General features: G+C 43.3%; 2 pseudogenes across 2 annotated transcripts; both read left to right on the forward strand.

The window, feature by feature from the left end:
* Positions 1–9,148: 9,148 nt before the first annotated feature.
* On the forward strand, positions 9,149–13,586 carry LOC311229392 (heat shock protein 30-like; annotated as a pseudogene). Its single transcript has 2 exons — positions 9,149–9,220; positions 13,147–13,586. The product of its transcript is annotated as a heat shock protein 30-like (transcript).
* Positions 13,587–15,114: 1,528 nt separating this feature from the next.
* LOC311229393 (heat shock protein 30-like) lies at positions 15,115–15,764 on the forward strand (annotated as a pseudogene). The gene has a single exon. The product of its transcript is annotated as a heat shock protein 30-like (transcript).
* Positions 15,765–16,327: the final 563 nt, after the last annotated feature.

The raw sequence follows: 16,327 nt of genomic DNA on the forward strand, positions 1-16,327 counted from the left end.
TGTGTTGTTTGTTTGAGTGAGTGTGTGCGTGTGGGTGTGTGTGCTGTGTGCATTTGATGGTTGTTGCATAGTGATTATTGTTCGTTTAGCGATTATTGTTCGTTTAGCAGCCTGATGGCCTGGGGATAGAAGCTCCTTCTGAGTCTTTCTGTGCTCGCCATAAGACTCCGGTATCGCTTGCCTGACGGCAGCAGTTCAAAGAGGCAGTTGTTCGGGTGGCTCGAGTCCTTAATAATTCTCTTAGCCTTCCCCTTGCACCGCTTGTTGTAAATGTTCTGGAGGGTGGGAAGCCCCCCTCTAATTGTGCGTTCGGCTGAACGTGTCACTCTTTGTAGTCTGCTACGGTCTTGTGCAGTGCTATTCCCAAACCAGGAGGTGATGTTGCCGGTCAGGATGCTCTCTATTGTACATGAGTAGAAGTTCCTAAGGATCTTCTGACTGACTTGGAACTTCCTTAGGCGCCTGAGGAAGTAGAGGCGTTGTCGTGCCTTCTTCACAACACTGTCAATGTGTGTGGTCCATGTCAAGTCCTCGGATATGTGGGCTCCGAGGTACTTGAAACTGTTCACTCTCTCAACTGGTGCCCCGTCGATGCTGAGGGGGCTGTAGTCCTTGACCCCCGACCTCCTGAAGTCCACAATCATCTCTTTTGTTTTGCTGACGTTCAGGGAGAGGCAGTTCTCCTGACACCACTGTGACAGGTTCTCTACCTCTTCCAGGTAGGCCCTTTCGTCGTTGGCAGAGATCAGGCCCACCACTACTGTGTCATCAGCAAATTTGATGATGGTGTTGTTGTTCCGCTGTGCTACGCAGTCATGTGTGTACAGGGAGTAGAGGAGGGGGCTCAGAACACAGCCCTGGGGGGCCCCTATGTTGAGCGTGATGGATGAGGAGGTGCAGTTGCCGGCTCTTACCACCTGGGGTCTGCCCGTCAGGAAGTCCAGGACCCACTGGCACAGGTCATAGTTCAAGCCCAGGTCCCTGAGCTTGGCTATGAGTTTGGAGGGGACTATGGTATTGAATGCTGAGCTGTAGTCGATGAACAGCATTCTCACATAGTTCCCCTGCCTCTTGTCCAGATGTGATGCTGCTGTGTGCAGCACATGGGCTATGGCGTCCTCCGTGGACCTGTTGGGGCGATATGCAAATTGCAGAGGGTCCAGGTTGATGGGGAGGGAGGAACAGATGTAGCCCTTCACTAGCTTCTCAAAGCACTTCATGGCTATGGAGGTGAGGGCTACAGGGCGGTAGTCGTTGAGGCAAGCGGGAGTAGATTTTTTGGGTACAGGGATGATGGTGGACTTCTTCAGACAGGTGGGGATGACGGCCTGTTCCAAGGACAGGTTGAAGATGTCAGTGAATACCGGGGCCAGTTGGTCGGCACAGACTTTTAGGACGCGGCCGGGGATGCCGTCCGGTCCTGCTGCCTTCCTGATATCCACTTTTTTAAAGATCCGTCTCACCTCATGCTCTGTTACCCTGAACACTGAGGCCCTGTCCACACGAGAGTTTGGATTTAATATGACCGAAGTTTGAAAAAATAAAACTCCGTCCACACGGTGAACACAGGTGGACAACCGTGTATAACTGCGTACTCACAGGCAGAGCTGGAACCCAGCAACCGATACATTAGTACAATGTAATACAATGCCAAAGCAGTAGGCGGCGATGTTGTTCAGACATGAAGGCCATTTCAACCAATCAGAAAAGACTGAACGCTCACTAAACTTCCCGTTGGGTCGCGATCTGCCATTAATTTACTGAAGAAGAAGAAGAAGAAGAAGGAAACTTCCCGTTTAGAAGCACAGCTGGACCCTATTGATCATTTTGCCAACGGAACATATATTTTCAGCAAAGAAAGAAACTGCAATAAACAAACGGATACATTCACTGTGTTCTGCCTCTCATTTTGTTGATGAAACAAAACCATCAGCAACACAATTTACCACCAAGAGCGGATAGTTTAGTCTCACAAAAAAGATCTCCGGTGTTGTTAGCTACACATGCTAATGTCAATGGCATTCTCTATGTATAGTATATAGCTTAAATGCTAACGTAATAATGTAACGTTAACGCTAGTATAATGAATGGATGCAAACGTTATTTAACACATTGCAGAATGGGTACAATACAATACGGCTCAATACAAACAATTGTTATGGGGATGCAGTCTGGACTGGGTTCCTTATAACAATAACTTGACAACACATGAGTTTAGTTTAGCTGCAGCTACATGTTTACTCTGAGCGTCAACAGACATCAGTCGATCACAACACTCTTCAACACAGACGATATGTTTTGAACAAAAGTTTGTTACAATCATTTTCATATAACGCTACTTGGGACAGCTCTGCTGTAAACACTGGTGTAGTTGGCTCTGCTCTAATCTCTCTACCCCGCGGTCTGCCGTGAACATGGGGAATAATTGCGACAGCTCTGCTGTAAACACTGGGAATAACCTCGGTTGCTATGCCCACACGCAACTGCAAAACCGCACAACTCCACCCTGGCCACCGGTTTCAAAAGACCGCGGTTGCAGTGTAGCAAATCCCCGGTTGTGTGTGGCCGAACAGTGCAACTGCGCACATACAATCACGGTTACATTAAACCCAGCGTTCGTGTGGACGGGGCCTGAGTCTCCATCAGCAGACCCCCCCCCCCCCATTGCCGTGGTTTGTAGGCTGGTGTTGTTATTCACAGCCTCAAACCTCGCATAGAAGGAGTTGAGATCATTTGCTAAGGAGATGTCACTGTTCAGTTTGAGGGGGGTTCCTTTGTAGTCTGTCATTGTTCTGAGGCCCTGCCACATGCCTCTAGAGTCAGCCTGTTCAAACTGAAGTTCAACTTTATTCCTGTAACGCCGTTTTGCCTCTATTACTGCTCTCCTGACGTTGTATCTTGCCATCTTGTGTTCTTCCATGTTGCCTGTCACCAGCCCGGTGTTGTATGCTGATGTGCGCACTTTCAGAGCCTCACGGACGGATTTGTCTACCCAGGGCTTTTGATTTGGGTAGATATTAATTTTGGTGGAGGGGATTATTACTTCTACCTGAGTACAGACATAGTCAATCACCGTTTCGGTGTATTCGTTAATATTGGCTGTGTTATCACGGAATACACTCCATTCTGTGCTTCCCAGCACTGCTTGGAGTGACTCCACTGACGTCACGGCCCAACGCTTAACCTCTCGCGAGACCACCGGCGTTCGCTTGAGACTCTGTTTATACTTTGGCAAAAGAAAGATGGCGGCGTGATCGCTTTTACCGAATGGACTAAGAGCCTGTGACTTGTACCCATTCTTAAATTGCGAGTATACATGGTCTAATATGTTCTCGCCTCTGGTGGGACAGGTCACATGCTGATAGAAATTCGGCAGCACCTTTTTAAGACGCGCGCTGTTGAAATCCCCCAAGACCAAAATGGCAGCGTCAACATTAGCTGCCTGGAGTTTGTTTACCTCGTCGTGAAGTTTTGAAAGTGCGACCCCAGTGTTCGCGTGTGGTGGAATGTACACTCCGATGAGGATGATGGACGTTAACTCTCTTGGGAGGAAGAAGGGTCGACATTTTATCGTGATAAACTCCAGGTCTGGGGAGCAGTGGTTAGACAGTTCCTTTGTGTTGCCTAAATCGCACCACTCCTTGTTTATCATGAAGGCAATGCCGCCTCCTCTCGTCTTTAGTGACTCTTCTGCCGTCCGATCTTTGCGGAGAACGAAGAAGTGGTCTGCCGGTTCTATTGCGTGGTTCGGGACATCTGGACTCAGCCAAGTTTCTGTGAAACAGAGGACGTTACAATCCCGAATGTCCCTCTGGAATTGGATCCTTGCTCTGATGTCGTCCAATTTGTTTCCTATCGATTGCACATTGGCCAACAATATGCTGGGCAATGTGGTTCTGTGTCGTTTGGACCTCAGTCTGTTCCGGACCCCGGCTCTCTTTCCTCGTCTTCGCGGCGGCTTTTGGTCTTGGCCATGGCCGGCATAACAAAGGATCTCGGCGGGCCATTTCTGCTGTTCAGCGATCCGATCCAGAGAGCAATCCAAACGGTAAGTTTTTCTTAATCCAATGTCAATGATTGACTGACGGTCATACACATATAATGCACCAACAGTTGGTGCAAATAAAACTCCTAATACTATAAAAATTAACAAAATAAAGCACAGTCTCGTCGGAGCGATCAGAAAGGCAGCCATCAGAGCAGCGCCAGTGTACAAAATGTCGGTCAAAGCCATTACTTTAAGTTGCAGGCAAGAAAGACAAGTCTGTCCACTGTCTCTGGTTTTAAAACTGCCCTGTTGCAGGTCACAAAATATATATATATATATATATATATATATATATATATATATATATATATATATATAAAAAAAAACGATTTTCAATTTTTTTTTTGATATTCGATATCGATTATTAAAATATATCGCAATATTTATCGTTATATCGCCCAGCCCTACTTCAGCAAGTACAAAAAACGCTGCTGACCGACAAAAGAGAATCCCTCACTGAGGAAAACACAAAGGCCTATCCATCATGTATCACAATGGTGATGTCAGCCAGAGATGGGGAGAAGCATGAACCTTTAAAGGACATCTCTTTGAAATAAATTACATTTTACAGTTTTTTTTCTTGATTTCTTTTAAACAAAATTCTTTTGTATTATTTAACTATTTCATTATTATTTAGTTATTTAGACAAGTTGAACTGCATTGAACTGAACTTAATTGAAAAAAAGAAACATCATAACCTAACTGGCACTGAACATTGAACTACATTGGCACTGTTTGCAGATGTACTATTATTAAAGTTAGTTAAAAACATAATTGTGTATTATTATTTTTGGTTAAATCCAAAAGAAAAAATATTAAATCAGAGAAATCCGAAAACGGGAAAATTTAAAAGAGAGAAATCCAAAAACAGGAAAATGTATATCCAAAAACAGGAAAAGATTCAAACGGATTTCAAAGGGCCCTAGTTAACACAATGAGTGCCAGCAGGGGGCGCACGATTTATCGCTTGAATGCCAGCCTTTTGGGACTGATTTTCCGATATTTCATGATTTTCGTGGAGCTATTTCTATATTCTATATTATGGCTATGTGTCTAATACGCCCGTCGCTTATCAATGACTTGCTTGCAGTCAACATGTACGAAACGGATTGTTTTTTCATCTGTACATATCCGTTTTATACCGTTTTGAAAAACGGACGTTTTTGTACATTTCTAGAAAAGAAAAAAAGATTTCGCAGAAATAGCCAATTACTGGAATACACACAACACGCTGTCATATTCCGGCTGATTTATGAATCGTTTTCAAATAAACGCTAGATTATCGATAGTATATGTGTACTTATGCACGCTAGAGAAGCGGGCTGAAAACTCGATTATCTATGACCTGGTCAGCACTAACGTCATATACACACATAGGGGACACGTTGTGGAATATGTGAAAAAAACATCTGATTACCCCAAGACTGGTAAAATAGATTCCTTACCTCACATCAGATGTTCTGCAAAAAGATTATTCCAATTCCTGATCGCCATTCGAAATATCGATCGCGTTTATTGATCCAACAATCCAACCTCGAAACACATATTCAACGCTGCTCTGAGGGTACCCAATGAATGCAATCGTCTCGGGTTACATGCCTGAGAAGTCAAATGTGGAATCCGGGTTTCCCCCCCCCCCCCCATGCATTTCCATCGAGTCCAATCCAATGGGTGCATTACCATCCGGGAGACGATAGGGGCGGTATTTTCCCTTTTCGAGGTCAGAGCCAGTCCCAATAATAACGTGAGGCTGGATTGATGAAAAATGAATGGATATCGCTAATAAAAGAAATAACGATTAAATAACAAGATTTCTCATCGTTGGCACTCAAAGTGTTACGGTGAGTTAATAAATTCACTCTGCGTCCAGTGTGCACTCAGAATTTCCGAACAACTTGAGTGCGCTCGCTCTGACACTGGTTGTAAATAGTTATGAGTGTTGTATGTGTCTCCCTCTTTTTTTTCCATTAATTACCTAGACTGATACATTACCAATAGGGATGTATCAGTAGTATTGGCAGTGGTAGTAGTCATAATAGTAATCCAGTATATTTTTATATTTTCAAAAAAATAAACCAGTTCAACACAGGTAACCTCTTCATTTCTTTGATGGCTCAAATGTATGCTCTAATGAGTCGATTTTGTGTTTTGAGCACAAAGTTCATCATAGATCTGGCCTCTTTATTTTGCTCTCAAAGTGCACCAGATTGATGCATTTAACTTTAAAATATACAACAAAAAAAGCAATTCCGGGGGAGCATGCCCCCGGACCCCCCTAGAGGTTCACCCACCACAGTCATCAAATCCTGTGGGAAACACTGTCCCTGTATTGTAAATAGTTCATATGCGTGTTGTCACTACTGTATGTAAAATTGTAAATAAATATTGTTAATATTTATTTACCTAATTTATGTGCAATCGTTTCATTTCAGCTCAGTGTAGAGAAATGCACCGATACTAACAACCGCCTTACTGCGTGCGTCTATGACGACACTGTTGACACCACATATCCGTGACACGCGCGCCCCGCGACAACACTAGTAGTTTTGGGGGGCCTACCACCCCCTAGGGCTGGGCGATATGGCCAAAAATGATATCGCGATAACAATATCGATAAAAATTTCAATATATATATATATATTTTTTTTTAAACAACAGATGTATGTTTATTTTGCAGCAATTCTTTGTCGTTGCCGCCATCTTTAGTGTTACAGCCCCTCACACTCCAGTTCTCAGGCTGCAGCTGGTTTAAAAGCTAAAGTAAACCGGCTTCTCTGCTGGCTGTGGCTCCAGGGGAGTTGAACAGTTCTGGCTCTGCTAGTTTCTTTTCTATCTTTTGGCGCTTTTTTGGTGGACAAACCACCGCACATGTGCACCGTGACTCATGACTGGAGTCTAGCTCTGCTAGCACACATAGCCTACTGTGTACAGACGGTTTCAAACTATTTTAAATTAGAAAGCAAACAAAATAAAAGAGAAAAAATAAATCTCAATTTGGTCAGTATTGTCATTTGGACAAGCAAAGCCATTACTTTAAGTTGCAGGCAAGAAAGACAAGTCTGTCCACTGCCCTGTTGCAGGTGAAAAAAAGCAGGCACACAAGAATCTGGCTTTACACGAGTATGTTGACATGGCTGACTACCTTGGCAAGGCAGCTATACTGAGATACAATATTCACACAATAGTGGGTCAAGGATAGCGATCGGCTCCCACTCAAAGCCAAAATGTATCAAATAAAAAAAGATCCAGTCATCATAAAATCTACAATATCATACAGTCACCTTGTACTATTTTGATTTGCTGAGACGGAACCGAGGACCCTTTCCAGTGTCTTTGTGCCGCACAGAGCCACAAGGTAAACAACAGTTAACCTGGAAGAAAATACAAGCAAAAACATTCTACACTTTAACACACTTTATATTTATTAGCAAAGAGATTTGCACTACAATTCATACCTCATTGCACCTTACCCTAAGTTGTACCTGATCCCATTGCTGCATTGTGCCTCACTGTTACTCTTTTTTTTTACTCTGTATTGTATATTGTATATAATATGTATATTGATTGACTGAACACTTTTTCTATTTTATACTTTTTATCTATTGTATCTAGCACACTCTCAGGAGCTCATACAGAAAAAAGCATTTCATGGAAAAGTATTCTGTATTTTACTATGACAACTATTAATGCAACTTAAACAACGTAATGGTCATATTGCCTTTTAAATTAAGATTATGTACCAGGCTAGGGTAAAAATATCATGTTTTCCTTCATTGTATCTCCATTTATTAATGGTAATATATGTGGGCTTACTTACACTTGATTCATATGTCCTACCTTGTTACCTATCAAAGGAGACCAGAAACATGCATATAGCTATAGGCCTTATGGTTCAGAAGCTATCATGATTAATTTGGGGCATGTAATTTCAGACAGGAGGCCTGAACAATATGTAGTGTTGTAAAAGATGTGATAGCACACATTTGGAGGCACCTGCTGCATTGCGATCACATATTTTCTAGCAGTAGGGGTGAATACCTTCTATCACATATTTTCTAGCAGTAGGGGTGAATACCTTCTATCACATCTTTTCTAGCAGTAGGGGTGAATACCTTCTATAACATATTTTCTAGCAGTGGGGGTGAATACCTTCTATCACATATTTTCTAGCAGTAGGGGTGAATACCTTCTATCACATATTTTCTAGCAGTAGGGGTGTATACCTTCTATCACATCTTTTCTAGCAGTAGGGGTGAATACCTTCTATCACATCTTTTCTAGCAGTAGGGTGAATACCTTCTATCACATATTTTCTAGCAGTAGGGGTGAATACCTTCTATCACATATTTTCTAGCAGTAGGGGTGAATACCTTCTATCACATCTTTTCTAGCAGTAGGGGTGAATACCTTCTATCACATCTTTCTAGCAGTAGGGGTGTATACCTTCTATCACATCTTTTCTAGCAGTAGGGGTGAATACCTTCTATCACATATTTTCTAGCAGTAGGGGTGAATACCTTCTATCACATCTTTTCTAGCAGTAGGGTGAATACATTCTATCACATATTTTCTAGCAGTAGGGGTGTATACCTTCTATCACATCTTTTCTAGCAGTAGGGGTGTATACCTTCTATCACATATTTTCTAGCAGTAGGGTGAATACCTTCTATCACATCTTTCTAGCAGTAGGGGTGTATACCTTCTATCACATCTTTTCTAGCAGTAGGGGTGAATACCTTCTATCACATATTTTCTAGCAGTAGGGGTGAATACCTTCTATCACATCTTTCTAGCAGTAGGGGTGTATACCTTCTATCACATCTTTTCTAGCAGTAGGGGTGAATACCTTCTATCACATATTTTCTAGCAGTAGGGGTGTATACCTTCTATCACATATTTTCTAGCAGTAGGGTGAATACCTTCTATCACATCTTTTCTAGCAGTAGGGGTGTATACCTTCTATCACATCTTTTCTAGCAGTAGGGTGAATACCTTCTATCACATATTTTCTAGCAGTAGGGTGAATACCTTCTATCACATCTTTTCTAGCAGTAGGGTGAATACCTTCCCAAAAATCACTATGGAAGTTAGTCCCCCAAGATGGTACCCGTGGTCCAAATGTGGGGCCCTGGCTCACGGCCTAAGAAGCATTTCAGCAGCATAGCCTCTCAAGTAAAGTGACACAGTGGCTGAAATGCTCAACAGTTGAGATGTTCGGTCATTACTCATTATTAGTAACGAGCTGAATAAACGCACATGTCTCTCTATACATAGAGTCGCACCAGTTTCTGACCTAACGTCACACATTCTCACAGACTCAGTAGTAGCATTAGCATTAGCATAGCAGCTTAGCTTGTTAGCTGCTCCAGCTAACTTACCTCTGGTCAAGGCCCAGTCTGGATGGAAAAGTGGCAGAAACGCCCAACAGATCAGATGTGCGGCCAGTAGATGAATAAAAGCAGAGTTTACTGTAACAAAAACCTACCCTATGTCGTATTTATGCTTAAGATAAATAATAATCAGGACACGTTACGTGAACTTCTCTCTAGCTAGCTAGTAGTCAACTGACCATCAGGACCCCGTGTGGGGGAACCAAACAGAAAGGTGCGCCCAGCGCGCCTGTCATAAAATGACATCTTCAAGGCATGAATATTACATCCCCCTTCTTTTAAAGAAAACTTTATAAGCTATTAACAACAGACTGCAAGTAAAAAAATATATTATGCATTACTCTGTATGTCATTCTTTGTAAAGTTTAACCAGGTGTGTTAACAATATAGCAGGCAATATAATCAGGTAAGTATCAATAGGTATCAAACTTAAAAAAGATATACTCTTGTTTCAAAGGTAGTACAGTTCTTACCTTATGCAAATCTTATTCACAGAACAACCTGCTTGAATATTGGAACATTTCAACAAGGTGAACAAGGTATGTAAGTCAGCCATTTCAATAAACATTAGTAAGTCAGCCATTTCAATAAACATTAGTAAGTCAGCCATTTCAATAAACATTAGTATTCAAGTTACATTTCTCTTTTTTTTTTTCTTTAGGGCAGTGATCCGCCTACACCCTGTACATTCACAGGTCTAGTATGTCCCGAGGCTTTACTGCTCGGCCTGACCTGGTGTGGTATGAAGCTGAGTTTGCTTCTGAGTCATCTGACAGTTCAGGGGTGTTGGTATCAGGTGAGTTATCTATGCCTTCTGTGTCTGGCAGACCGTTGCTTGCCTAACAGTGTTCTTCTTTTGTGTCCCGTAGGTGCTTGCGGTTACGGCGGTACTCTTGTCCATCTTGGGTGCGAACGTGGTACGAACGCTCGGTGTCGGCTGGCTGGATGACTACTGCTGGCCTCCAGCATCCATACTCTTGGAGTCTGACAGACTCTCCACTGTGTAGTGGGGGCAGTGGTCTAGCTGACTTGTCCTAGTATCTCTTTTGGTGCTGTTGTCTCTGCACTCGCTTAGACAAGCAGACAGACAGACAGACAGACAGACAGGCAGGCAGGCAGGCAGGCAGGCAGGCAGGCAGGCAGGCAGGCAGACACACAGACAGACAGACAGACAGACAGACAGACAGACAGACAGACAGACAGACAGACAGACAGACAGACAGACAGACAGACAGACAGACAGACAGACAGACAAGCAGACAGACAGGCAGACAGACAGACAGACAGACAGACAGACAGACAGACAAACAGACAGACAGACAGACAGACAGACAGACAGACAGACAGACAGACAGACAGACAGACAGACAGACAGACAGACAGACAGACAGACAGACAGACAGACAGACAGACAGACAGACAGACAGACAGACAGACAGACAGACAGACAGACAGACAGACAGACAGACAGACAGACAGAGACCAGCTAGGGTCTGAGTTACCCTGTAATGCCTCCTCTAGTGTCAGTGTCAATAAAATACATCACTCAAGCAGGCAACACCCTAATCTTACAACCCCCCCCCCCCCCACCCCCTTCACTCTGGATGGCAATTAATTAACATAATAACATTCCAGCACCCTAATGACTATACATAATATATCCCAAACAGATGACGTACATTCCTTTTTGAACACCCCTTGATAGGGTGACCAGATGCAAAAAGTCCAAAAGCAGGACAACAGTAAGATTTTGGTGGGACAAAGTGGGACAGATAGATAATGTAATTTTTTTTATTAGAATAATTGGTCTTCACCGAATAGATAAAGGTTAAATCAAAATAAATACAAATTAAATACAGAATTATATCTCTCCACATTCATCTTGGCACTGGCAGCTGGCTTGTTACCACCTAACATCTGTTTTAAATATTCAAACTTTATCACTTGACAGGAATGTCTTGTGTTCGATATTCCCTGTTAACACAGAACTAGGGAACACTAGGGAACAAAAATAATAATACAAATAAATTGTGTTTCTCTATTAGAATAACTATGGATAACTATGGATGTAGCTTTTGTACGACCACACGATATTTGTTTTGCAATATCCGAGTCTGGCCAAATGACAGGAGCTAGCTTGCTACCACAGTCGGCTGACCTGTATGAATGGGAGTGTTGTACAGTGTGATAGACGCTTGTTATCTCCGCTGCAGTGACCTTGTCCGTCTGGCTATAATTTTTTGGTTTAAGAAGAAACATATCCATAGATCTGGATGTTTCTTTTTGGTGAGCCACTTTCATGTGAGACTCACGTCCACTGTGGCGCTTCAAGTCGTATTCTCCTCCATGAGCAATTGAAAACGAACTACCGGTATGACACAAAACACAGAAAGCTCCCTGAGGATTGCCTGACATCGGCCTCACCCAGGCATGTGTCGTTTGCCAGTCTTGGTTGTAACTGCAGGTCCGTTTCTTTTGACTGCTTTCCATCTTGATTCATAGTTCGCTTGTAATGTTGTTGTGTTTTCTTTTTTGACAGCTCGCTAAACGTTGACAGTGCGCTACATTTTGACAGCGCACTAAATTACTATAACCAATCAGATCTGCGATATGAGGTAGCGTCACGAATCTCACGAGCTGAGCACTAAATTACTACCTAACCAATCAGATCTGCGATATGAGGTAGCGTCACGAGCAGAGCAATGTGTTTGGACAAGAGGCGGGTTGCTACGTTTACTGTAAGGAGGGGCTTTTAGACCAATGTTTCTTTTTTGCTTCAAAAAGAGGGACATCCTCTCAATATGTGGGACGCGGGACATTCGGTTAAATGGTGGGACAGTACAACCAAAAGTGGGACACCTGGTCACCCTACCCCTTGAGTCTCTGGATTCTTTTGAGCTTGGGCCTTGAGGTACTTTCCGCTGGGGCGGGGACTTCCTCAAAACGGTCGGACCAACTCTAATTTTGCCAACAGATGGTGCTTGAAGTGCAGTAAGTATAAAATGAAGTGCAGTAAATGGGAGGTTTGCACAAAACACTGACTAACTAAAGTAATTTTTGGAGCATATGCTTTATTTTCTCTAAACAGACACACTGACTCTCACAACAAACGTCCTAGATCAGATTAGATTATGATTTATTGTCATCATACCGCACAAGTTCAGTAGAATGAAAATAAGTTCTAACCAGAGCACACCACTTATTGCAGCGCATGCCCTCAGGTCGCTACAGGTCCATTTTAACCAGACACACACGCTTCACAAACAGTTTTTTCCCCACAGCAGTCCGAACACTGAACACCCTGGCCCGCCCCCCTTTGCAGACGGGCAAGCATCCGTCACTGACTGACACTGTTACACTGACTGTCCTGTATGTATTTATGTATATGTATTTATTGTGGGGATTGGGAGGTGGGAGGGGGGCGTTTGATGTCTGATGTTTCATGTTGATGTCCCAGTGCTTAACAAACTGTACCGCAAACAATTACCACCAACCATCGTTGTGTGGCATTAAAGCATCTTGTAAATGTAACAGAAAAAGTATATATACAGTGTACAGAATTGTACTATACAGGTACTGTATACCGGTATATGCAGATATATCCATACTGATATAGATACATGTATACGGTGTATACAGTGTTGCAGTCTCTGGACAGAGGTCCCACCTCTTCTCTGCCAGTAGGAGAGACTGTAGAGAAACATGTAGGAGCTCCACAGCAGTCTGGAGCTGATGGACAAACTTCAACAGAAGATCTTGGAGGAGGTGGAGCGTGTCCAGCCTCTGTGGCCATCCAGCCAGTCTCCTACAAGCTGGAGAAAGAGGGAGAGAGCTTTGCCCTGATCCTGGACACTAAAGACTTCTCCCCAGAGGAGCTGTCTGTCAAGCAGGTGGGCAGGAAGCTGAGAGTCAGTGGGAAGACAGAGAAGAAGCAGGGGGAGGGGAAAAGCTCCTACTCTTACAGACGGCAGGAGTTCAGACAGGAGTTTGATCTGCCTGAAGGGGTGGATCCTGAGGCCGCCACCTGCTCCCTGGCTCAGGACGGGAGGCTCCACATCCAGGCAGCAAAGCCTCCATCTGCTGAGGAGGCTGAGAGAGAGGTTGCCATCAGATGTTGCCTGGAGAAGAAGACACCAACACCACAGTAAAAGAGTCAGCTGATGGGCTGACCTTAGGGGAGGTCCCAGCACAACACACCTGGGGCTGATGACCTCTCATACACACTGACACTACCACGTGTATCTACATAATGATTTTATTCCTCTTCATTAAGTAAACTCATTCCATATGGTGGAGTTAATAAATCCTTCATCCATAGGCCTAATACCATAATATATACTTCAGTGAGAGAAATATTCACCTAAAAGATGGGTGTACACATGTATGATTTCAGGAACAGTGGTTGATCTAATTCAGATCAAAGTTGCAAGATGAGTCATTTTCTAGATCAGGATGCTGAGAGAAAACTTCTGAATAAAATATTAAAATAACACATCAACATTTTGGGAAATACACTTATTTGCCATCTTCCCCAGAGTCAGACAAGGAGATTGATATCAGTTACATCTCTGTGTGTCTAGTAGCCCAAGAGAGTTACAGGTGCATGCTAGCCTAGCTTAGCACAATGACTGGAAGCAGTAGGGAGCAGCTAGCCTAGCTCAATCAAAAGTGAAGAAATACAACTTCCAACAACTCCAAAACTGACACACAGAGATGAAATCCATATATTCTTGTCTGACTGTGGGGAAGATGGCAAATAAGTGTATTTCCCAAAATATTGGAGTGTTCCTTTACATAGGATTTTCACCCTGATCTTCAAATGTATTGTAGGATGACTCTTATCAAAGTCTCCTGCCGTGCCTACATCCTTATATCTGATGGTCCTCATTTGTCACCTGGTGGTAGAGTGAAGGCTAGGCTTCTTTACTTGACTGGTTTTAACCTGCTGAAGATGGAGTGATGGATTGTTCTCTTCTCTTTCAGATTAACTCTCTTCTGTCTCCACATCAGTCAGTAGTCTTGCAGAGTAAAGAGTGTTGGATATTAATTCCCATAATGAAAAGTTTACTAAATAAACTACTCACTGTAATTAATAACTGAGGCACATTTACTGTTTAGTGAAAAATAACTTAGAATTCAGGGGTAAAATGTTTTGACTGTGTGCAATGAGAAGGTTTATAGATCTGGCTAATATTTTCATACTAAGGTTAAAAATGAATAGAACCGTCATCATACTGTATGTCTAATCTGTACTTTAAATAAATAAGAACATGACTCCTAGTCCAACTGTATAACTGTGACATCATGATTAATTGGTCACACAGGGTCTTCAATATTGTGATTAAATAGTTACAAATATTTCTGAACACACACACCACTAATAATAGCATAAACATTATGTGCTAGTACACAATCTACATGATATACTTGACTAGGTCATTCTGGACCATTCCAATTTTAGAAGATGAGGTGTGGTTTGTTTACATCACCTGCAGTGAGGATGCCACCCAGTGGAGACTTGTGGTAAGGACAGGAACATTCCTGAAGACACTGGAACTCCCAGAGGCAGAATATAAAAGCTGAGACAGTCCCACTGCTGAGACACAACGCAACACAAGCAACACTGAACACACTCCAGCCTTCCATCACAACAAGAGGACTCAACAGTCAGTGAAGATGCTGCACTACCGTGGAGTCCAGCCTTCTCTCAGCCCCTTCATGGACTTCTATTGGCCTGTGAGCAGTCTCTGGCCAGAGGTCTCACCTCTTCCCTGCCAGCGGGATAGACTGCAGAGAAACATGCAGACGCTCCACAGCAGTCTGGAGTTGTTGGACAAACTTCAACAGAAGATCTTGGAGGAGGTGGAGCGTGTCCAGCCTCTGTGGCCATCCAGCCAGTCTCCTACAAGCTGGAGAAAGAGGGAGAGAGCTTTGCCCTGATCCTGGACACTAAAGACTTCTCCCCAGAGGAGCTGTCTGTCAAGCAGGTGGGCAGGAAGCTGAGAGTCAGTGGGAAGACAGAGAAGAAGCGGGGGGAGGGGAAAAGCTCCTACTCTTACAGACGGCAGGAGTTCAGACAGGAGTTTGATCTGCCTGAAGGGGTGGATCCTGAGGCCGTCACCTGCTCCCTGGCTCAGGACGGGAGGCTCCACATCCAGGCAGCAACGCCTCCATCTGCTGAGGAGGCTGAGAGAGAGGTTGCCATCAGATGTTGCCTGGAGAAGAAGACACCAACACCACAGTTCCTCAGCACACAGACAGAGGGAAGCACCACACAGACTGACTCTGGCAACAAACAGGACACGGCTGAAAAGATCGACTCGTAATGTTTTATGTCTCTGACCAAATGTGTACAAATGTGTATTTCATAACTTCTGTAAACTACTGAGGAGTTGGTCACAGTCAACCAGCATCAGCTAATGAGCCAAACCCTTTAGCTCAGCTGGTTAGTGCGGCCAACTGTGGACCCAGTGGTCCCAATTTAAAATCTACATGGTTACACTTCTACTTTATCCAAATAATGACATAATTATCTTTTCACATGATTGTATTTTATCAATAAATGTTCTGGAAATGTACCTATTCCCTTTTCTTTTACTAACGTCGCACAGAATCCTCTAACAAAACAAAATAGCTTATGGGACTCCAACATCCTAGATTTGTGAAACTGTAAGCCTTTCCAATTAGTCGTGATGTCACAGTTATGCAGGTGGACTAGGAGTCGTGGCCTTACATCAGATATAAGGATGTAGGCACGGCGGAAGATTTAACGTTTACAAATGATCAACTGAATATTGACACTTCGTTCCATTGGCGTGACCAAGGTAGTGTCATAACAAACTTTTTTCACGTCTTTACATTACGAGCATTTGTTTTCTGGCTTATGGTA

The sequence above is a fragment of the Notolepis coatsorum genome, assembly GCF_963971535.1.
Source record: "Notolepis coatsorum genome assembly, chromosome: 6".
Lineage (NCBI taxonomy): Eukaryota > Metazoa > Chordata > Actinopteri > Aulopiformes > Paralepididae > Notolepis > Notolepis coatsorum.